Genomic DNA, 24,571 nt, shown 5'->3' with positions numbered 1-24,571 from the left:
TATAATACGATAATATCACCGGGAAAAGATATGTAGAGAAGAGAGAGGGAATGAGGCCTGGATTTCATCATCAATAGTAAGCCTGTGTAACAGAATAAGAAGGTTCCAGTGATCTAGGAACAAAACTAAAGGACACGTGTCAGAAAATCCAAGAGAGGAAAGTGCCATCTACATTAAATGCTGCTAATAGATAATGCACTATGAGGATCGGGGTGGGGTATACTTTTGGGGGCAACAGTGAGTGAATGGATGACTTTTATAAGAGTGAGTTGAGTGATGCAAAAAAAAAGTCATTTTGAAATAGGTGGAATATTATCGGAAGAAGAAATCTCTTCCTCACTGATTTTTTAATGTACCTTCCTTTATATTATAGTTATTTATGTTAAGATATTTCTTTATCATTGTAAGCCAAAAATTTAGATAGGTGGTTGCCAGAGGCAGGGGGTGAAGGAGTAGGTGAAATGGGTGAGGTGTCAAAAGGTACAAACTTCCAGTTCAAAAATAAATAAGTCCTGGGGATGTAATATACATCGTGGTGACTATAGTTAATAATACTGTATCATGTATTTGAAAGTTGCTAAGATAGTAGATCTTAAAAGTTCTCATCAAGAGAAAAAACCTGTAACTGTGTGTGGTGATGGATGTTAACTAGACTGATTGTAGTGATCTTTTTGCAATATATACATGCATCGAATCATTATGTTGTAAAACTAATATAATAGCATATGACAATTATATCTCAATACAAAAAGAAAATTCCTTTGTTTTCAAATATTAGTCACGCAATCCTTAGTATCTATTTTAGTACATCATTAGGATCTGAAAAATTATAATCATTGGAAACTGAAGAACCAAATTTGACATATCAAAATTGGCCAACCCAGGTCATGTATCTTTTCCCAAACCAATGGTTTTACAAAAGGGGATATAATGCCCATATTGGCTCAGGTAGGCTTGGTTTCCTAACTCATCCACTAAGAGGAGTATGCAATTACAGTGATTAGCTAAGACTGATTGTATACCATCCTGGAGTAAATTCCCCAAGCCATATTACTCCAGAACCATATGGGAGAGATAACATGCATATTAGGAACTTATTCAAAATACCCACTACACAACGCTATGAGAGATCCATAATGGAGATCCAAAGCGAAGGTAATAAACAAATGAATGTGTTATACTTCGTAATTTCAAATGGTAGACTAACACAAGCTGAATGAAAATATAGGTTTTTGGGAGGAGCCACAATCAATAGTTGTGAGCAATTAACATTGTGTAACTGAAGGGCAAAAGAAAACTAGTTTAACTCAGGAAAAACTAGGATAGAATTACATGAGGGAAAAGCAACAATAATTACGTTATACTCTGTTGTGTTCTTTAACAAATCAGAAGAACAGATGCTCCTCCCATGTAAAGTTAAAAAGGATTAAATATTTCAGGTTTAATTATGAAAGTAATAAACTTTTGACATTACTATCAATATTTTGGCATGTTTTTTCATATCCTTGGGAATTGAATATACCATTCAAGATAGAGAGAATACATTATCATAATGCCATTTGTCATCCTTTACTGAGATGCCTCCAACTTCCTCCCACAGACACACTTTGCTCTGCTGTTTACAGCAACTAATAAGGCAGTCAATAAGATCAGGATTAATTCTGGAAATTAAAGTTGGGGAGTAATATAAGGGATTTTGTGGCTGCCACTGTGTAGTCTTTTGTATAATTATAACTTTAATTTTGTTCTGTATTTCAGAACAAGGACTTTACTTTTTTTTCTAAATTATAAGAACTAAAAACAAGTCCAGTTTTGACAAGTCATGTTATTATATTCTTACAGACTCTTTCTAAAATCTATTCTTTAGCATTAGGGAGAATTGAGTACACTAGTCCTCTGGGAAGCCTTTTTATGATTCTTTTGTGTCTAAAAGAAATTATGAGTAGCATTTTCCTCATTTCTTTCATTTTAAACTACATTTCATAAGGCTGGATAAGCATAATTTTTTTTCCAGCTGTTTCTATGGCTGCTTATTTTTTTGAGCACAGTCTTTGCAGCACTGATTTCTAATTCATAGAACATTCAGTGCACATTGTTCTTACTCAGTATGCATATTACTAAAGAATCTAAATTCGTTTTAGAAAGTTTAGGTACTTAAAACTATGATGATGTATGTAAGCTTGCAGTAATCATTAAAATAAAGGGAAATACAATTTTGCAAATGTTTTCTTTTAATTTTCTGGATTAATCCCCCTTTTAAAAATGTTATGGGTAAGGATATTTAGTTTACCTATTTTCTTGAAAAAGCAAGTACTAAATACTCTTAAATTGTACAGAACAGATTTGCACTGTGGTAACAATAAGAAGAAAGTTTAAAAAGTATAATGTTATGTAAAAGTTAAACATTCTTGAAAAAAACATTATTAGCATAATAGTGATTATGATGATCTTTGTGATGCTATTGATACAAGCTTCCAATTCCATTAAGTCAGTTCAAAATCTATTTCTATTATTAAACAGTGAAAAATTTAGGTCATTTTTATTTTACTTTTCTCAAGAAAGTATTATACACAATATACAAGGGGACCTTTATGAAATCACTAATAATTTAATTGAAGGCTTAACAATTTTCCCCCCATATGCCACTCCTACCATCCCACATTGGTTTGACTTCTTATTCTTTTCTGATGTTCCCATATCCTCATATATTCTCCATATTTTCTCTCATCACTTTCCATTAAACATGAATTATATTTGAGGATATGATAAACATATTTTATCATGAGGATGGAATGAGATAACCATACACAGAATTGGTATAATAGCAGCATATAATAAATAGTATATCAAATTTTGCTAATATTATCTTGAATTTTTCATTTTGCCTTATAACTCTAATAATAATTCTCTGTGCTGGTCCACTATCTATATTCCAATAACAAGATGAGACTGTCTAGGAGATCATGTGGGATAAAATAGTCAATTGAACAATATATTTCTAGATTATCAAATACTTGGAGACCTTGACTAAGAAGATTCCCACAGTTATCCTTGTATGGTCTTTGTTGTTGAAACGTTATACAGATGTCATAACCTCAATTAGTTCCTGTGTGCCTTCCTACTTTTGTTAAAAAAAATTTTTTTAAGTGAGAAAGATCTAGTAGAGTGGAAGAGTTTGAATATATACATAATACTTAAGAGAAAGTTAAAAAATTAGTGATGGAATCTAAAATATCTGGTAGATATTTGAATAGAAATAGGGCTATCTTTGTTCTAACAATTGGAAAAGAATATAGTTCTGTATACTTTGCATCTGTGAAATGAGTATATTTCAATCGGATTACTTCTATTTTCTATGTACATAGCAGAGATGAAAGGGGATTTAAAGAGTTATGGATTATTACAAGATTGTATTCACCAGAAAAAAATTAATGGGATTATTGAGATTGGTTTATTGCCAATATAGTATATATGAATCACTATGTCCACATTCTCTGTTATGTGACTTCCTCTATCAGCGCCAGGCAGCTCTGGTTCAGAAATGGAGAGAAGAGAAAGATGAATTCATCTAGGATTTGAGATTTGTTCAGGTTGTGAAACAAAGTGACAAAGTAGTTAGAGTTTGGATTAATGGAAAGCTATTTTTCAAGTGATGGACCAAGAAATCTGAGATTAATAATGAGAGACATAAAATGAATGAATGTAGTGAAACAGAAAACTCTGAACAAGCTTGAAGAAGTTGAGTGAAAAAACATGGAAGGATAAGAGTTTGTAAGTGGAGAGTGGGATTGTTTGAGAAATTTTGAAGATGGAAACAAGACAACTGATAAAGTCCAAGTTATGATGTTTGCTGCATTTTATTACTGGACACAATTTCTTACATGGAAAATTTGAATCACTATAAGACCACAAGATTAATATTTATCCCATGGACGCTGGAATTACCAGGAGGGTTATAAAAAAATATGGAGAAGAGAGGAACACTTTAAGTCAAGTGACAATGCTTCTCTCTCTCTCTCCTCTCTTTCTTTTCTTTTTTCTTTCTTTTTTCTTCTTCCTTTTGTTTCTATTCTTTACTTGTCTATTACTGTTATTACTTTACTTGTCTATTACTGTTATTCAGTAAGTGAGAAGTGCTCCGTATATTGGTGGAGAATTGATTAAAAGAGAGTGACAGCATGCTGGCCCCTTATGCTAAATGGCAGAAACCTCAACATATCAGAGGTTCTTAGGAAGCAGTAGAGGCTAAAATCTGTTTGGATCAATAGGGATCAAATAGTATATCCATCCCACCTCCTGTACTGAAAGTAATAAGGGTATGAGAAAATAAACAGCCATGGTATGAAAGCCCTCAGTGGAACTGGTGCCCTCAATGTTGAGGATGAGTATGCAAGTAAAAGAAGGGAAGGTATAGAGTATGCTTGAGCAGATGGAAAACCAAGAACGTTCCTCATCTATGGTGAGGTTTTAGAGGAAAAGAGACTTGAAGAGATCAATAGTGGGGCAATGCTAGCACTTTGAGTTTTAGGCTGATGAAAATGGGGTGATTATGAGAGAACCCCTTTGTCCTAAGAATCACAGAACAATGTCTCTGAACCCATGGAAAGGCTCCATTGAATAGAGTCATGGCACATTTATGGATAGGATCCACAGGCACAACAGAATATGAGTCTGGTGATCCATTTCTGTTACTTCCCCACTAACCAGGATACAGCTTGAAGTAGAGAAAAGAACATAGGGTTTGGCATTCTATTAACCTTGATTACAATTTCAGTTCTTGCACATATCATGTGTGTGTGAGCTTAAAGTTTACTGGGAGGCTTAGAAACAGTGTAAACAGTGCTTGGTTCTTGGAGATGTTGTCATTCTGCTCTTTTTCCTTGATCATGAGAAAACTATCACCTGTGGGATCTGGAAACCAGATGCCTGGTGTTATACCAGCTTCGCAACCTGAACTCCTTGGCATTGATGAGCCAGTGGAAATGCTAGCCTGTAACTTCTCTAATATCCAAAGCTCTGTACCTATTTCCTTTTCTCAGTTACAGCAACCTTGTCCAGCTGTGTCTCCAGAAGCTCTAGAATAATCTCACTGTCCTTCATCCAGAGCTGGAGTAACCTATCCTTCTTTTGAATCATTTCTCTAATTTGCCCTGAACCTATGAAGATTGGCATATTTTGCTTCTGTAGAGTTGCGAAAGCAATTTTTTTTTTTTTTTTTTTTGCGGTACGCGGGCCTCTCACTGTTGTGGCCTCTCCCGTTGCAAGGCACAGGCTCCAGACGCGCAGGCTCAGTGGGCGCAGCCGCTCCGCGGCATGTGGGATCTTTCCGGACCGGGGCACGAACCCGTGTCCCCTGCATTGGCAGGCGGACTCTCAACCACTGCACCACCAGGGAAGCCCGCGAAAGCTATTTTTGAAGCACTTTAAAGACTATTGAAATCATAACAGTGATTTTGTATTATCTAAGAAGCATATTTAAGAAATTAGTTTTGCACTTATCTTCCAAACCCAGAAAGTTTTTTGTTTTTTGGTAATTTCCTTTAATCTTGTGGCCCCTAAACTTTAATGCTGACTGAACTCCTGAGGTGGTTCTTTGTAATACAAATATCAGGATAAAATTCCAGAGATTCAGATGAAGGAAACTGAAGTTTGGGGTCTAGAATCTTCCACTTTTACAACATCACAGGTGATTATGATTCAGTCTATTCAATTGAACATATTTGGAGGAATTGAGTCCTCAACCTACTGTGGTTCTTAAGACAAATTTTGAAGGCCACATTTCCCTTAGTTTTTGGAGAAACAAATTTAACTGAGTCAACAATTTTTCTTAAACTTAAAAAAAAAAAAAAGGTAACTAGGGAATTCTCTGGCAGTCCAGTGGTTAGGAGTCTGCACTTCCACTGAAGAGGGCACAGGTTCAATCCCTGGTCAGGGAACTAAGATCCTGCATGCTGTGGGGCATGGCCAAAGTAAATTAAAAAAAAAAAAAACAAAAAAAGTAACTATATGAAGAGATGATATATAATTAGCTTGACTATAGAAATCATTTCACTATGTATATGTTATCAAAGCATCATGTTGTACACCTGAAATATATGAAATTTTTATTAAAAATAAGATTTAAAGAACTATATCACTGAGCTCAAATTCTGAAAAAGCCGTATATTTCCTAACTTCTGAAAAATTCCTTTAGTTTTCAATATGTCATATATGTGTATAGGTCACTGATCATGGGAAGCAGAATTCGTAAAAATGGATAAGAATGTTGTGTTAACCTACAACAAATTACACATTCTCAAGAAAAATCACCAAGAGCTATAATATGAAGAACAATATTTTAGTCCAAAGAAGTTAAAAAAAGACAGCCAAGGAAAAACTGGTAGTATGCTAAATGTGTCAGGATAAGAGCAGTTTCACAACACCCATTCAATTATGTAGAGATTGTTCATTTCAATCTAAAGTCTCTCAGATTATCAGCTGCAAGCTTATTCATCAGGAAACTAAAATTCACACAAAGGTAGCCATCTTGTGTACAAAAGTACCTGGAAATTAACTCTTACATTAGAGAGTACATGACTAGGACCACAGAGAATAATAAGTTCTGGTGTTTATAGAGAAATGATCATATAGAAATATATGCTTGCCAGTGAGATTGAGGATGCCATGTTATTACCATTCTGATGGTATTGTAATGACTGATCCTGAAGGATGTGTATGTATTTTCTTATAGGAAGCACACTTGGTAGGCACATTACTTGAGCTCCAAATCCAGTTCCACCTTTCTCTGTAACAGAGCTTTGATCAAGGTGCTTGTCTTTTAAGTCTGCAAAAAAATGGTGTATCCCATGACCTAACCTTCAGTAATGCAGTGGTCTTACAGAGTCATACAGTTTTTCTGCAATTGTGATATGTGGGATTAAAAATGGGAACTTAAAGAGAAGTAATTTTTGCTCTGTATTCATTCACTTTTAACTTATGCAATAGGAACAGGATTTCATTATGATGTGTCACCTGGTGGCCAGGAACAAATTGCTTAGTGACCCAGGATGGAACTAACAATGGTGAAGAACATAAAAAATAGAGTAATAACTGCTAAAATACTGAACGAGGACTGGGAACAAAAGCTCCTCTTTTGAAGTGTACCAGCGCAGTTGTTTTCAAACATAATTGAGCATTAGACTACCCTTGTTAAAACTGATGTGCTTGTTAAAACTGAAATTCCTGGACCTTAGATCAACCAAAGGAGCATTTTGACAGAGATTCCCAGGAATTAGAATTTTGATGAGCAATCAAGTTATTGTTAGGCACAAATACAATTGACAGCTGGGAAATTATATGATTTCTTAATAGTTTTTCTATGGAAAAATTAAAAGGTTTTCTCTTTTTGAGCAGAAAACAAATACATATGTTTAAAAAATAAATATATAAATTAATAAAAGTCATAATATTTACCAATAGTGGTGCTTTTTTGGTCTTAGAAAACCTAACATTTTCATAATTAGAACTATCGTTTTTGTCCTCAAAATATAAGGAATACACTTACCTTAATGTAGGTTTTAAAATAAATGCTGGAATACTTCTAACTTTAAAAGTTTACTCAATTCAATTATATGCATTACAGAAGTGAGACAATTAACGTATAACAATTAAGTGATTCCATTATTGTTATCAAACTGAAAAGAGTGGACACAATTACTCTTTCTTGAATAGAATAGTTCTCAAGAGATTGATGGCAAAGGTTAGCTGAGCAGGATTGGTTTAATAGAAAAGCTGGCCTTCACATCCCACCTTCTGCCCCCGCCCCCTCCTCAACTTTCAGTTGCCGCAACAGCTATATGATATTTTGTATCTTATCTCCCCAGTTTGAGAACTCTTGATTTAATATAGAAATGATACTTTACAGATGCGCTCTGTCAACATGTTGTCCAGTGAGTAAGCTGCACACTTACCATGGAAAGAGCCTGAGGTAAAATCCCAACTTGTACTTACAAGTGGTCTTGAATAATATGTTTATCTCTAAGCATGTTTTATCAGATAACAAAAGTGGTGATAATATAATTTACCTTGAAAGAAATCAAATAGATCAACATTTGTGAAAAAATATACATATGTGTGTGCAATGCTCTGTGTATGTGTGTATATATACATGTATACATACAAAATACATATATGCATATACATATAAATCATATATACACTCATATAAATGAGTAGTCATAAAATTTTGAGAAAAAAAGCATTACATTGTAAATCACAAGCGATCAATGGATGTTATTAGCTCTTTCTTACCCTTTGAAAAAGACCAAAAAATCTCATAGGCCAACATGCTGTGGCATGAAGTGGTAAAATTATCAATACTCAGATATGCTGACATGTTTTGGGGACAAAGATAGTAATGCAAATCTATCAACTAACCAGGATTTTTCCAAACTGTCAATGTTATGAAAGACAAATGATATGGAAGGTAGACACAACCAAAGGAGACTCAAGTCACATGGTAACTATGTGCAACCCTTGACCTTTTATTGGGCCCTGGATTGAATAGACCAATAAACAAACAAAAAATAAAACAGCTATAAAATATACATTGGGGAAAGTTTGAAAAGGGATTGTATGTTAGATAATATTGTTATCAGTATTATATCTCTGGTACAATAATTGCATTATGATTATATGCTATGTTCTTCAGTGATACATGCTAAAGTACATAAAGTGTCGGGATGTCTACAAATTTCAAGTGGTTAATAAAGGGGAAAGAGGGAGCAAGAAGGAAAGTGAGAAACTGAGAAATTAAAACTACACAAGATGTTAAAAAATTAGTGAACATAAATATAGGATATGTAGACTTTTCAAATTTTTTAAAAATGGCAAATAATTTAAAAATTAAAAATTCTTAGACACACCTACAGGGGGTGATTTAGGAAATAGTATATTTTAGGTTATAAAATTTAATTTTCTTGAGGCATGATCACTTTTATTAAATGATTTTTGTTGCTTTCCTGTCATATGTAATATTTTCCCCAATTTTACAGTTCTATTAAGATTTTCAATTAAACATTATCAACTTAAATAAAGTATAAGGTATGACCTCATATTATTACTCAGAGAGAAACCTAGCAGAATGCTAAACGAGGAAAGCAGTTTAGTCAAGAGTAGAATTAGGTTGATTTAAATATTAAAGAATTTATCTTAAAGATGAAAGTAACTACTTATGTAAATTGAAAGAATTGCAAACATAAGAGCTAGTTTTTAGTACTTTAATTTGACTTTCTAAACTAAAACCTACAAAAGGAATAGTAAAAAATAAATGTCTGCTATTTTCAATTACTATTTTTAAAATTTAGTTACAAAAAGAGTTGACATCATTTTAAGTTACGAAAATACAGAATGTGTCACTGATTGCCAGTTGTTGTTCAGATCCAGTCTTAGTCACATTTATTTGAAGAGAGAGATTATGATTTTATCAGAGTTGGATGCCTTTCCAAGCACTTTTTTTCACTAATTATTTTTGGAATTTTGGGGAGTCAGTAGCAGTTGAATTGATTTACAAAGGGATTAAGAATGAGATAGAAACATCTGCTCCTGTCAACATTGTTATTTTTCATAAGCATCAATTTTATAAAGAGCATTTTGTGTTTTTATTTCAAAAAAATTTGTGCTCCAGCAAATTAAAATACTCTCATTAATAATTTACAGATATGCTGTCAATGTGGCAGTAACTAATTATATGATGATGTAAAAGTCTAGAACAGTGGTAAGAAAGCAACTCTTTTCCCAAAAAGACGTGACCAAAAAAAAAAAAATAGGTCTAATCATACCAGATGACTGTGTTTCCCTTTTAAAATGAAAGCTGTGTCTAAGTACAAAATTTCCTTACTTTTTTAAAAATTTAATTTAATTTTATTTTTTAATATTTTATTAGTCATCCATTTTATACACATCAGTGTATACATGTCAATCCCAATCTCCCAGTTCATCCCACCCCCCCACCCCCACCACTTTCCCCACTTGGTGTCCATACGTTTGTTCTCTACATCTGTGTCTCTATTTCTGCCTTGCAGACCAGTTCACATGTACCATTTTTCTAGACTCCACATATATGCGTTAATATATGATATTTGTTTTTCTTTTTCTGATTTACTTCACTCTATGTGACAGTCTCTAGGTCCATCCACGTCTCTACAAATGACCCAGTTTCGTTCCTTTTTATTGGTGAGTAATATTCCATTGTATATATGTACCACTTCTTCTTTATCCATTTGTCTGTCGATGGGCATTTAGGTTGCTTCCATGACCTGGCTATTGTAAATACTGCTGCAATGAACATTGGGGTGCATGTGTCTTTTTAAATTATGGTTTTCTCTGGGTACATGCCCAGTAGTGGGATTGCTGGATCATGTGGTAATTCTATTTTTAGTTTTTAAAGGACCCTCCATACTGTTTTGCATAGTGGCTGTATCAATTTACATTCCCACAACAGTGCAAGAGGGTTCTCTTTTTTCCACACCCTCTCCAGCATTTGTTGTTTGTAGATTTTCTGATGATGCCCATTCTAACCAGTGTGAGGTGATACCTCATTGTAGTTTTGATTTTCATTTCTCTAATAATTAGTGATGTTGAGCAGCTTTTCATGTGCTTCTTGGCCATCTGTATGTCATCTTTGGAGAAATGTCTATTTAGGTCTTCTGCCCATTTTTTTATTGGGTTGTTTGTTTTTTTAATGTTGAGCTGCATGAGCTGTTTATATATTTTGGAGATGAATTCTTTATTGATTCATTTGCAAAGATTTTCTCCCATTCTCAGGGTTGTTTTTTTGTCTTGTTTATAGTTTCCTTTGCTGTGCAAAAGCTTCTAAGTTTCATTAGGTCCCTTTTAAAATCTCCTCACTTTTCTTGAAACAAAGCTTACAGAATGTTTCTGAGACACTCAATTCATAATTAGCTTCCATTTTTATGTGGACGTTTATTAGGGATGTTTAAAATTATTTGTTTTCCCTGAAGTCAGCCTGTTCTCAGTTGAGCTGTAAGATATTCTGCACCTTAGTTTTTGTTTGTGCTTGGGGGCAAATGTAAGTCTAGGTACATGTGGGGAGGAGAAAAGCCTGACTAAATTTTGGTCAAACCTAGATAATGGGCAATTAAGAGGACTTATGAACTATTTCTCCTCTGCTGGCCAATAATCAAAAGGTCCCCACTTCAAAATAAAAGGTATGAGATATTGAACAATTATTGTTCATTATAGATTCAAGAGGAAAATAAAGAGAACCAAGTTCATCACAGAGGGGACAGAGAATCAAAGATAAAGTTTTGTCAAATAGTAAAGATTACTTATTTGGATCTAAGTCCTCAAGGGCAATATATCTTCAGAAATGGGTGCAGGAAGTTAAGAAATGCCAAGATAATACCTCTAATAATATATATTATTATATAATAATGTATATTTTCATTGCAGTTGGTACTGTAATTTGCTAATAAAAGTTATTTTTTCTAAGACTACTTATATATTAGAATAAGAAAATGAACAGTAATGCTTGAACATGACAGCTTAAGTTATTTTTCCCAAAAAGATCAATTATTTAAATTTATGGAGATTTCTCTTTTTGATTGGTGTTAATATAGCAAATATATTTAGTGTTTGCCAGTACATTTAACTTTTAACATATCCAACATTTCTTTCAGATAAACAAGAATCTTGTATATTGTATTTTAACAGATATGGCTTATATATTAGTTATGTGAATTTGATTGTAATAAACATATGTAATCATATATACACACATAAATAAACTTTAGAATTTGTAAGTACTTAATATATGTTATAAAAGGCATTATAACTAATGAGAAAGCAAGAATCATTTACTCATTGATGCTGTGGAAATCTCCTAACTCTTTGGCAAGAATAAAAATTAAAAATTCGTGTGAATAAACACATGCTGATTCATGCAAAAACAAGATTTGCTTGAATCCAAAATGTTAACACTTTTACAGCTGAGTTGGGGAATTAAGGCTAATTTCTTTCATCTTTTACATGGTTTTTCAAAAAAATTTTCTTTTATTATAAAAAGAAACAAAAAAGTATAATTCATTAATTTTGTCAGCAAGCCATTAATCACCTCTAATTAAATGAAATTCTGATATTTCCTTCTTTCAGTCAGTCATATCAACATTAGGAGGTTTATGGTTAGAAAACTTAGATAGATAGATAGATAGATGATAAAGATACATACAGAGAAAGAGGTTTCTGTGTTACCCAGAAATCATATCACAAATATATTCTGTCCTCAGTGTACATTTTTTTCTCATTCAATTGTTATAATAATCCTATGAAATAGGCATAATTTCCCCCATGTTATGGACAAAGAGATTTAGTGCCATGTACATATTCAAATATCTAGTAAGAGGAATTTCACCCAGAACTTTCTGATAACTGAACCTTATAGTTTTACCCACCTGTTTTTATTTTTAGTTTTGAACTGGGATAAAATGATTATAAAAATCATTTGGGGCACTTATTTAAAATGCATATTCCTGGTCTCCACTCCATCTACTCTGAATCAGGCGCTCTGGAAAGGGTCCTAGAAAATCACTGAATCTTGTACCTCAGTTAATGTATTAATCAGGATTCTCCAGAAAAACAGAATCAATAGGAGATGTATATATATATATATATATATATATATATATATATATATATATATATATATATATATATATATATATATATATATATCCAAAGGCCTGAGAACCAGGGCAGCCAATCAGGTAAACCCCCTTCTGAAGGCAGGAGAAGACTGACATCCTAGTTTGACCAGTCAGGAAGAAGAAAGGGCAAAGTCTCCCTTCCTCCTCCACATTTTGTTCCATTCAGGCCCTCAGTGGACTGGATGGTGCCTACCCACATTAGTAAAGGTAATCTTCTTTACTGAGTTCACCAGTTCAAATTCCAATCTTATCCAGAAACACTTCACAGACAAAGCCAGAAATAATGTTTAGCCAGATATCTCTGTATTCTGTATGTAACGTGCTCAAGTTGATACATAAAATTAACAATCACAAGTCTACTTCTTATCAACTTGGTACCCACACACATCTTCTTAAACCATACTTAATTTCTAAATGAAGGCAATAACAAGGTTATAATTCTGTCTAACATGGTATAACTCTCCTAAGTACAACTGAAAATGCACTAATCCTTTCCCCAGAAGAAAAGGTAAAGCCCTTGAGTGAGGTTCACTCTTTTCCTTGATCCCATAACTTAAATACTATGATGTAAAATTAAAAAATATTAAATAATTTGATATAAAGTCAATACCTCTTATGTTATATGGTAAGGGAATATGAAGGGAAAGAAAACAAAGATATTTTCATTACACACACACACACACACACACACACACACATCATATCGCACAAATGTATTCATAACAAACTAAGGAGGAAAAATTCATAATTACAGTTCTTGTTTTTATAACTGGTCACACGGTCACAGCTGGTATTTATAACTACTTTCTTCCACTGCCCACTCTGTATTTGCTTTGCCCTCAGCAAGGACTTCAGTTGGTTGTGGTTAATTTTATGGAGTTACCCAAACCTGATCATTCCTGAAAAGTATGAGCCATTAGCAGTCTGTCTGGATTGGGTCTATGTAGTTTTCCATTTACCTTAAGCAAAAGACGTCATAATAATAAGAAACACTCTTAGGGATATCCTGTATCCCAGACATATACTTCCTGACCTCCAATGTGCAGTAGTAGTCCAATTTCCTCTTGGTAGTCAGCACCAGTCACCCCAACCAGCACAGTAACTCCCTTCTTTGCCTGTTGATTCAGTGGCATGAGGAAGCCAAAGTGACCAAGTGGTAGTCTTAAATTCCAGTTCAGTGGAATCATTGCCTTGTCATCTGGTGGAAGAATTTTTCCCTCTGGAATAAAACCTCTTGGCCAGCAAAGCATAAAGTCAGGGGAACAAGAAGAAAAAAATTTGCTATGGGGTCACTAGAGATAATATTGAGTGGTGCCACCTCCACTTCCACCCCTTGATTCCTGGACCCGTGAATTCTGCCTGTAGGAGAAATAGAATATATAGACTCACTGATTCATAGCATATACAGCATCCTAGATAGCCTTGTCCCAGCCTTACAAGGTATTGCCATCTAACTGTTACTGTTAACTGTCTTCAAAAGGCCATTCCATTGTTCTGTCAAGCCAGCTACTTAGCATGATATAGAACATGGTAATACCAGTGAATTTCATGAACATGGGTCCCTTCTTGCACTTCTTCTGCTGTGAAATAAGTTCCTTCATCAGAAGCAATGCTGTGTGGAATACTATGACAGTGGATAAGGCATCCTGTAAGGCCACTGTTGATAATTTTGGTAGGAGCGTGTGTACATGGGAAGGCAAATCCATTTCCAGAGTAATTGTCTATTCCTATAAGAACAAAATACTGCTCCTTCCTTGATGGAACTTGCCACCAGGGGAATGGAAGGCCGGTGTTGGTCTCTGTTCCTGGAAGATTAGGCACTTAGCAGTGGCTTTAGCTAGGTCATCCTTGATGAATGGAAGTCCATGTTGCTTCTTCCATGCATAACCTCCTTTCCTGCCACCATGGACACTTTGTTCTTGAGCCTGTTGGACAGTGACAGAGGAGGCTGGGGAAAGTGGGTGACTGGTATCCACAGAAGAGGTCATCTTATCTGCTTGATTATTAATGCCTATTCTGCTGAGGTAAACCTTAGGTGAACATTCATATGGGACACAAATATCCTCACATTTTTGCCCATTCAGAGTATGTCTATTCAAGCATGCATTCTGGAACTAGGGGAAAAAAAACACAGGATAGGTCTTGGGAATCCCTGGGCCCACTGTGAGATGGACTTGAGCTAAAACTCTATTGATCATCTTCTTAAGCCCCTACATTGATCGATACACCACAGTGATGTGTTGGGTCCTTGGAATTAATGTCAGTTCAAAGCCAGTGTTCAGTAGTTCCTGAAAGTTCTGATCATTTTCTTTTCCCCAAATCAAGGTTACCCTGGCAAAAGGATGTCAGTCCCCTTGGTGAAGGATATGAAAATGAGTAACAATATAAACTACGTTTACAGAGGTCTTTCCTCAAGGGGACCCAGCTTCCCCTTCATTTAAGCGGTGCTGGATCTGTCAACTGGCTCAAATCTGGGAATTGACCAACGGGCTTTGACTCTCTATTTTTATGATTCAGATTAGGGTTTTATTCACTTGACTTAGAAAATTTTGCTTATATAGATCAAGTAATAAAGGAGTAGACTTTCTATCTATTTCACTTCCTGAGACACTGTTATCAACTACTAAATGCCATAAGTCTGTGAGAGCCGACTATTTTTCCATTATGGCAAACCACACCCACCTTGCCTTTGGCAGTTGAATGCCACTGCTTGGCCCCTGCCTCCTAGGGATCCAGTTACTCCCACTGCATTTAGATTTCCCAATTCAGTGACTGCAGATGTCACTGTGAGGTCTGAGTTGCAGAGAAGTGTGATCACAGAGATCTGTCAAGGATGCTGGCTTTTGCTGTCTTTATACTATTATTTCTCATAGTACATGTTTTCTGGACACACCCAGTGTGGCTGAGTAGGTCTTAAATGACAAATCCACTCTAACATTCCAATCCCCTAAGCCTTTTCTACATTAAAGCAAGGCATGTCTGGAAGTTCCAGTTTGCTCACTGTGGGCTGACTTTTGTCCATGTTTCAGCCAACCAATCCCAAAATTGTTAGAGGTCTTCTAACTCCCAGAGCTGCAACTTTAAATGCAAAATTTCTGCTAAGGGAGCCAATATCAGTAAATACAGACCGATCCAACGTTATGTTCCTTCCAGCATTATTCCATACCATTAGTATCCATTCCCACTTATGTTCCCTGGATTTCCATACCTCTATATAAGAAAATTCAGTAGTTATTTTAGACAGTTGTGCTACTCCTCGTGAGTCACACTTTGCACCTCCCCTTTAGGGGCCTGCTGGGACTTGGGTCTAGTTATTGGTCTAAAAACAAAGTGGGGTAATGGTGGTGGGTCCTGAGAAGCATCTACATAGCCTTCCCATGGTAACTGCCTCAGGGGAGGCCACTGCACTTTCTGAAGCAGCGCAGGGAGTGTAGAGAGGTTGATACAACTCGGGGTGAGGAAACTGTGGCTGATGGGGCTGGGGAGGTCTCTTCCACTGAGAGTGCCACTTGCACTGACAACGAAAACTCATTAGAATTTAGGAGCTCGATGTGTCTGGTCTCATAAGGGTTTCTCCACAAGTCACCATCCCAAATTATAAGATCCCATTCTTTCCCAATCAAAGTCCTCACTTTAACAGTAGACATCCTGTGAAGCTAGAATTTCACCTTGCATTGTAATTTAGCCATTCTCAGGGTCGGATACTGCATTTGATTTTCAGCAGTTTTAGCCCTGCAACTATAGGAGATAAAGGTCTTCTTCAAGGCACTCATGGAAGCTCTTAGGTTATTTATGTGGTGCTTGACCTGAACATTTAAATCTCTGAGATCATCTTTTTTTAATACCACTTCGTCCAGTGATATTAGGAGCAAGAGCCAACCCCACTATATTCGTTAGTTTTCCAAAAATATTTAAAAGTACTATATACATACTCATCCAGCTCCTTTCTTCTTTTAAGTTGTTGATTAGGAGATCTAGGGAAGATATTTTGCTAGATCATGGCATGGGCTATCAGTGCTCTCTTTACTACTAGAAATAGTGTCATGACCATCTGTAAATCTAATCAGATTAGAGAGTCAATTCCAGAACCCCTGGAACCAATTTGAAAAAGTCATCCTTAACATTCTGTTCCTTTAGAACCCCTCTTAACACCTCTTGGTGCGAAAATCTGTATTAGTCAGGGTTATCCAGAAAAACAGAACCAATAGAATATATTCAGAGAAAGAGATTATTATAAAGAGTTGGCTCAAGTGCTTATGGAGGCTGAGAATCCCGCAATCTGATATCTACAAGCAGGAAACAGAAGAAGATCAGTGGTGAGATTCAGTCTGAAAGCCTGAGAACCAGAGAGGCTGATGGCTTAAACCCAGTATTAGGGCAGGAGAAGACTGATGTCCCAGCTTAACAATCAGGGGGAAGAAGAGTTGAACTCTCCCTTCCTCCACATTGTGTTCTATTCAGGCCCACGAATGATTGAATGCTGCCCACTCACACAGGGGAGGATAATCTGCTTTACTGACTTCACGACTGAATTGTAAATCTCATTGGGAAACGCCTTCAGAAACACACCCAGATATAATATTTAGCCAAATATCAGAACAACTCATGGCCTAGACAAATTGACACATAAAATTAATGATCACATGTAATATTTATAATTTTCAGTGAACTAATGTACAAAATGATCTCTAAACCAGTTTTCATAATTATCCTTCAAAACTTTTATGGGAATTAAATTGAAATGGAATTTTCACTCTTTTCCTAACAATTAATTTTAGAAATGGTATCTATTTAGAATTCATTTTGTACTAAACATTGTGCTAAGCTAAGTGCTTCTTAAATTGTATCTATTTTCACCTTCACAGCCATACTCTAAGAGGTTAATCTAGTATGACTCATTTTAAATGTGATTTTAAATGTGATTATAATGTTAAGGAGGTTTAGATGGATCAAGTTACTTAATGTAAGACATGTAGTCATTGAACAACAAAGACAGTATTCACACCCAGGTTTTATTGTAATTTCCATTTCATAGTATAAAATTTTTCCTGTTAGCTATGAAAATCTACCTTGACCATAAAGAAATATTTTCTTTCTAAAGTCAACAGCAATTTACTCTATACACCAAGGGTTTAATTCAGTGTGATGTCCATAAAGAACACCATACATTCAGAACCAAAAGACTCAGGATATCTTTATTTCTATAAAATTGGACAGAGCTCACAATTTTAACTTTTTTATAAATAAAGGATACATTTGATGATTTCAAAATTTTCATCTAGTACTTTAGTTTCCTCCAGCTTGTTTTCCAAACTCTTTTGTCTAGGATCATCAAAATTAGCAAAATCTTTTATTCTCCATTCTTTAATTCTAAATCTTTAATTCTAATTCTAATCATCAAAATTAGCAAAATCTTTAATTGACTAATGAGACCTTAAGAATGTGAAAATGGAAAAACTATAACAAAAATCAGTATCCATAGACCCTTTTTAACACAATCTCAGGCTTGTTGCTCTGATTTATTATAATAGTCTAAATCCTCAAATATTTATAGAGACAGGGATAATGTTAAATATCTATATCGTTATAGATATAGATAAATATGAAGTATACATACATACACACATATATATACATACATGTTTATGTAGATAAATGATAGATGACTAGATAGATAGATAAATAATTTTATAACAATTTTGATGTGTTTCCCCCTTGGATTCTGTGTACTTTTACTTTTATAGTCAACGAGAGTTACTGGAAAAATTCTAGTGACTTTTAATCATTTTGCATTAGTATATTATATTCAAAATAGTCTCACCAATTCCCTGAGTTTAGAATGACCAATGATATGTTTTGTTTACAATTTCTGGTTTCTTTGCTACTTGTTTTGGTTTTACTCAATAATTTTCACTCATAGTGAAAATTATGACACAAAGATTGCAATTGATAATGTCAAGATTACCACAATTAAATACAGGAAGCATTTTATACTCAGTGTTTTCTAACAAGCCAGCATTTCTAAGATCATGTTCCATGGAATACAGTATTTGTACAAGGTTAATCACTATTGAGTGAAAAAGCATTCCATAGTTAAATAACTTTGAGAAATATTGGATTAAACAATGCTAAACAAATTTTGTTACTGTAAAGCTCCTCAGAGCTGTTCATATAATAATTTGTGGATCTGATATTCAAAAGAGGAACATAATACGTAACATTTTAGTAGATTTATGTACCATGGATCATACTTTGCAAAATCTTGTATTTTATTCCAATATCATTTCTGAATAATGAAAATCCTATAGCTCACTCAAACTAAGGGCCGTAACTATAGAAAATGAGACTTTCCTTATACTAACTGAATTTGTGGCATAGTCCCATCAACTACATTTTTATACATACACATTGTTCAATTTGCCACAAGGAATGAAATCCCTATGAATGAGAATATTTTAAGCCCCATAAGCTTCAGAGAAAAAAAATATTATTACTTAATTTCTGTGACAGATATTTTTGACTCATAAAGTATAAGAATGTTTCTGTTGTCAGAGTACTTTTCCTACATAGAAAAATGGACCAAAAAAGAGTACTTATAGTAATAAACATAAATTCAGTCTTGAAATTTTCCCTTACAAAACAGTTATAATGTTACTGAAAATGAACTTGAATACTTGAAAATTACTAAGATGCATTTTTTCAATTCTTCAGAGGTTGTCTATGTAGATCCCTGTTTCCTAAAATAAAGAACCTAAAAGTGTATTGACTAATAGTTTACTTAATGATAAATGTGATGCAAACATATTATTTTTTAAAAATCCTTATGATTAAATAAATTTGTTTCTTTTTTGGTAATTAATTTTTAAACTTTAGAATAGTTTAGATTTACAGAAAAACTGCAAATGTAAAAGAATTCCTTCCCAAACACCCTTCATCCAGTTCCATAATTATTAAAATCTTGCATTACTATGGTTCATTTATTTAGTTCATTAATTAGTGAAGCAATATTGATAGATCATTGTTAACTAAAAATCAAACCTTTTGACATACCCCCATTAAGACTGCTTGTCTGTTTGTTTTTCATTTTGAGTATGTTTTAATTTCTGGAACTACGAGTTGTTCCAGGTCCATGTGGTATATTTCCTGCCCCAGTCTTCCATTTGTTTTCGAAATCATATTCATTTGCATTATTCTAAAAAAATGTTGTTAGGGCTCAAAGAAAAAAGAGTTTTTATTCAGTTTGAATTTGTTCCTGAGAGTATTCCTTGTCTCCTCTTTATCTTTGCTTTAGAAGGATGTGAACCCAAGTCATCTGATAACATTCATATTAATGGGAATAGGTGTTGTGGTTTTTACCTATTTCAGTCCACTGCTAAATGGAAAACATATCTGTCAGGAACTCGAGAGGGAGATTTGGGTTTATTCTGAGAAAACTAACCATGCTGACAGCTTTACTCCTATAATATCTACAGAGGTTTGAAGCATATCTGAATTTGAAGGGAAAAAAAATACCAGAATGTTAAGCTATATTTGCAAAATGTGATTCCTACAGATGTCAAAATACTGCCTCTCTAATTTTACCTTCATTATGAAATGCCTTCAGACTCAGACTGTGTAACTTTTCTGTGAAACACTTAATCTCTACTCAGGCCCCTTAGGAAGATGTAATAGCAATCAGTAAATAACAGTGCAGAGGCTGTTGATTACTATTGAATAAACTAAAATGCTTTCCATACATTGCAAACTAAAAATGGATCACTCTCATCACTTATCTTTTTTTTTTAATGACATTTTAAAGTCTAAGGGCCTTATTAATCAATGCTTTATATGATGTTTTCCAAAGATGTGCATGTACCTTGCTTAGAAAACAGAAGAGACGCAGATATACTGAGACTCTTCTGAGGAAATTAAATTAAATCAGTATTCATAAATGTTAGATACTTGATAGAGAATAAGAAAAAAGAAGATGCTAAAAAAGTAAGAGATAATGGAAAAAAGAAAGCGTGGAAGAAAAGGAAAATATTATTTGGCAACAATGACAAACCCTTTGATAGCTAGTTTCTCAAAGTATTTTTAATAGGTATTTTGTCTTTTTACATTAAAAAAATGAGAATTTTGAAAAAAATCACTTGTTCAGGTCCTCAGAAGGAGTATGGTTAAAGCCAAATGTTGAAACCATGCCTGTTTGGCTCCAGAATTTGTGCTTCATTCACTCTACAGAAAAACCCTAACATATTGGCAATTTGATAACATTTTAAATGTAACGATGGTATTTAGCTGTTATTTGCAAAGGGGAAAGATTAGATTTTTACTTTTAGTTTATATTCCATATGGCTTTATCAAAATGATCAGTGTATCTATAGAAAAGTTTGAAAGGCAATTTTAATATACTGGATAAAAATTGAAAATTAATATTTATTGAAATATTATATTTACAATGTTTACATTTTAAAACTTTTATGGAGGAATAGACAAATATTAAATGACACATATTTATTTTGTACAATTCGAAGAGTTTTGAAATTTTGTTACACTCCTGAAACCATTATCACAATCAAGATACTGAGCACATCTACTGACGTTACTCTCATCTGTACCACCATTCAGGTTAGAGAGGAGATTCATCCAGTTTTCTTCGCTCATCCTTAGCTTTAACCTTCATCAAATAGCCAACTTATTTAATCAAAGTACATTTTAAAAAGATTTATGTGATTGAAAAAGGTGTTATTTGGTGGCATTTTATTTAGAACAGATCATTTCTAAGGAGAAAATGCTCTTTATTTCAAGAAACCTTTCCTTTATGCTTATGTACGCATTTATACTTTTTAAGCCTTATGCTTACTTAATACTTTTACTGATTATTCAATTTCAAAAATCATTCTATTCAGAACTTTGAAGGTATTCCAATGGTTTTCTAGCAACCTCTGATGTTACTGAAAAATGTGCATGCGACCTTCCTTTTATAACCTTTTTAATTTTGGAAAAATCTTTTCTTAAAAAAATATGAATTGAATTTTTAGCTCTGGTAAAGTATCATATATATTGTTGTTTGTGTTGTCTGTTGCTTGAGATTCTGTGAGTCAGGTATTGGTTATGAAGTGATTATTTTCTGTGCCTCTTTACTTACTTTTTCTATCTTTGTTTTAGGCTCAAGGACTACCTACGTAATCCTTTAGTTATGACCACTCCATTTAGCATGTCTATTGAAACTTTTATCCCTGTTTTGTGTGATTTTAGTATTCTCAAATATATCAAACAATACCATTTTATCTTATATTTCATTTCTTCTGAGGTAGTTGATATGTTTGTTCATTTCTGTACTTTTTCATAATAGTGTGGTGCACAGTATTTGGAAAGTGTCATTTAATACAATATTTGATTTTTGTTAGTAGTACACAGTTAAAGACAAAATCTTGAACTTAAAAAAAACACATCTCAGCCACCATTGCATCTCCTTAAGGTGACTGAATAAATTTCCAGTGGCAATAAAATGCATATGTATATAACATTTGAAATACAGTTTATAAATAGTAACATTTGAAGCACACATATAAAACATTTTTTAAAATAAGGACATTTTAATTGAGACACATTGAAAACTGAATTAAAATTTGCAAATCATGCTTGTGTGTTACCTTTAGAAATTTTAGAGCATAGAGGTTTCTCACAATAACCTGAAGAACTACTTGTAACTTGGATCCTCAAGAAGGAAAGAGCTACAAAGTTTCATTTTCTGAGGCTAGTGTGTTTAATCTTACTTACGATTAATTTTTTTAGCAATTTTTGTGACACTCACTTAAAATTATAATGGAGGTTTTATTCTTTTCTTATGAAAATTTGAATAATCAGTGTTTCTCTAAGGCTTTTGTTTCTGACATAAACTAAACCAGTCATCAACCAACCACTTGAAAAGAATCAATGAAAATGCTAGAAGGTGGTTTTTTGTTTTGTTTTGTTTTTTCTATATTATAAATGTCTCTTTTCTAATTTAATGATATTCTATTTTAGGAAGCATATATTGCTAGTTTATATAAAACTAATATTTACAAATGGGTAAACACAAGCATGTGTGTGTCTGTGTATTCTTGCATTCTGTGTCATCTTCTCTAAGTTACTTGAAAGATAGGCTTCGTTAAAAAAATTCAAACAAAATAGAAGCTAATACATCTAGAATCTGGTTTTTATTGGTGCCTAATATATGATTATCAAATAAAAAGCTTTCAAAGGTATTTGTAATGCATCGTGGTGCTCTAAAATAAGTGTCCTATGAATTGTTGTTTTGAGTACAGTACAAAAGATTGTTCCCTATCCTCTTAGGGGGTAGAGCTTCAGCAAAGTTAAAAAGGAAGAAGGTATTGTTTACTCAAATATTGTCTGTTCTTATGTAATCTTATCTCCAACCTCCAGGACTTGCTTCTGATACCAAATAACATCCAGCTTTCAATCTCAGAGTTCTTTGCCTCATGAAGACCCATAAAGAGTCTATCACATCACCCTCTTCTCACTTGATATCACTAGACTGTGTGTTTTATCCCCTGCACAAATTAAAAAAAAAAACTTTATAGGTGGAGATAATTTTGAGTAACAGACTCAGTTTGGCAGGAACTATAAAACTGAATCAGACGATTGGAGTTTGGGTTCAGAGGTTCATATGCCTCGTGACCATCAAATCACCAGTTATATTAGTATTCCATTGCAGCCTTAAAAAATTACCACACATTTAGTGGATTCGAATAACACAAATATAGTCTCACAAGTCTGTAGTTCAAAAGGCTAGGTTGACTCAGCTGGTTATTATGTTTTAAGTTTCACAGTGCCAAAACCAAGGTGTCACCTAGCTGAGCTATTATTAGCCAATTCTGAGAAGAATTCAATCCTAAATTCGCTCAGGTTGTCAGCAAAATACAGTTGCTTTTGGGACTAGGGCTGAGATGTGCCTTTCCTTGCTGGCTGTCAGTGGGTGGCCACCTTACCACCTAGAGGGTTCTTTCTCAGGTCCTTTCATACAGGATCCTACAGCACAGAGCCAGGAGCAGTGTGTTGGATCCTTCTCATGTTTATAATCTCTCTGACCTCTTCCTCTATTACATATACCTGAATGACTCTTCTGTTTTCTCTTCCGCTTTAAAGACTCGTAATTACATTGGGCCCACCTGCATAATCTAGAATGATCCCTCCCTTTTAAGATCAGTTTATTCGTAGCCTTAATTACACTTGCAAATTCCTTTATGGTAGTACATGGATTAGTGTTAGATGGAATAATAAAAGGACTATTATCTTAGGGACATATCTTTAGAATTATTCCTATCACACCAGCCTGTGAATGTTTTGCTTTGTCTGCATTTTACAGGGCCACAGTCCTGGATCCAAATATTAATATGCGGAAATCACGAGAAGTGGGCAGTGAACTCTAGGATTGTGAAAGTCTCCTGAATGTGACTTAAGTGGAATTACCTCTAATTAAAATATTTGGGGGTGGGGGGGGTTAAGAGCTATCAGTTGTGATTTTCTTTTTTTTTTTTTTGCGGTACGCGGGCCTCCCACCGCTGCTGCCCCTCCTGCTGCGGAGCACAGGCTCCGGATGCAAAGGCCCAGCGACCACGGCTCAGGGGCCCAGCCGCTCCGCGGCACCTGGGATCCTCCCAGACCGGGGCATGAACCCGCGTCCCCTGCATCGGCAGGTGGACCACCAAACCACTGCGCCACCAGGGAAGCCCATCAATTGTGATTTTTAAGAAAGCTAATATTTAATTAACCTTATTGTGTAAATTATATGTATCTATATTTATATTATCTGTTCAATGAACCCACCACGCCCTGGCAGAGTAGATCATATATGAAATTACATTATTTACCTCTGTACACTGACT

This window comes from Delphinus delphis, chromosome 3 (genome assembly GCF_949987515.2).
Source record: "Delphinus delphis chromosome 3, mDelDel1.2, whole genome shotgun sequence".
Taxonomy (NCBI): domain Eukaryota; kingdom Metazoa; phylum Chordata; class Mammalia; order Artiodactyla; family Delphinidae; genus Delphinus; species Delphinus delphis.
This window is presented reverse-complemented; position numbering follows the sequence as displayed.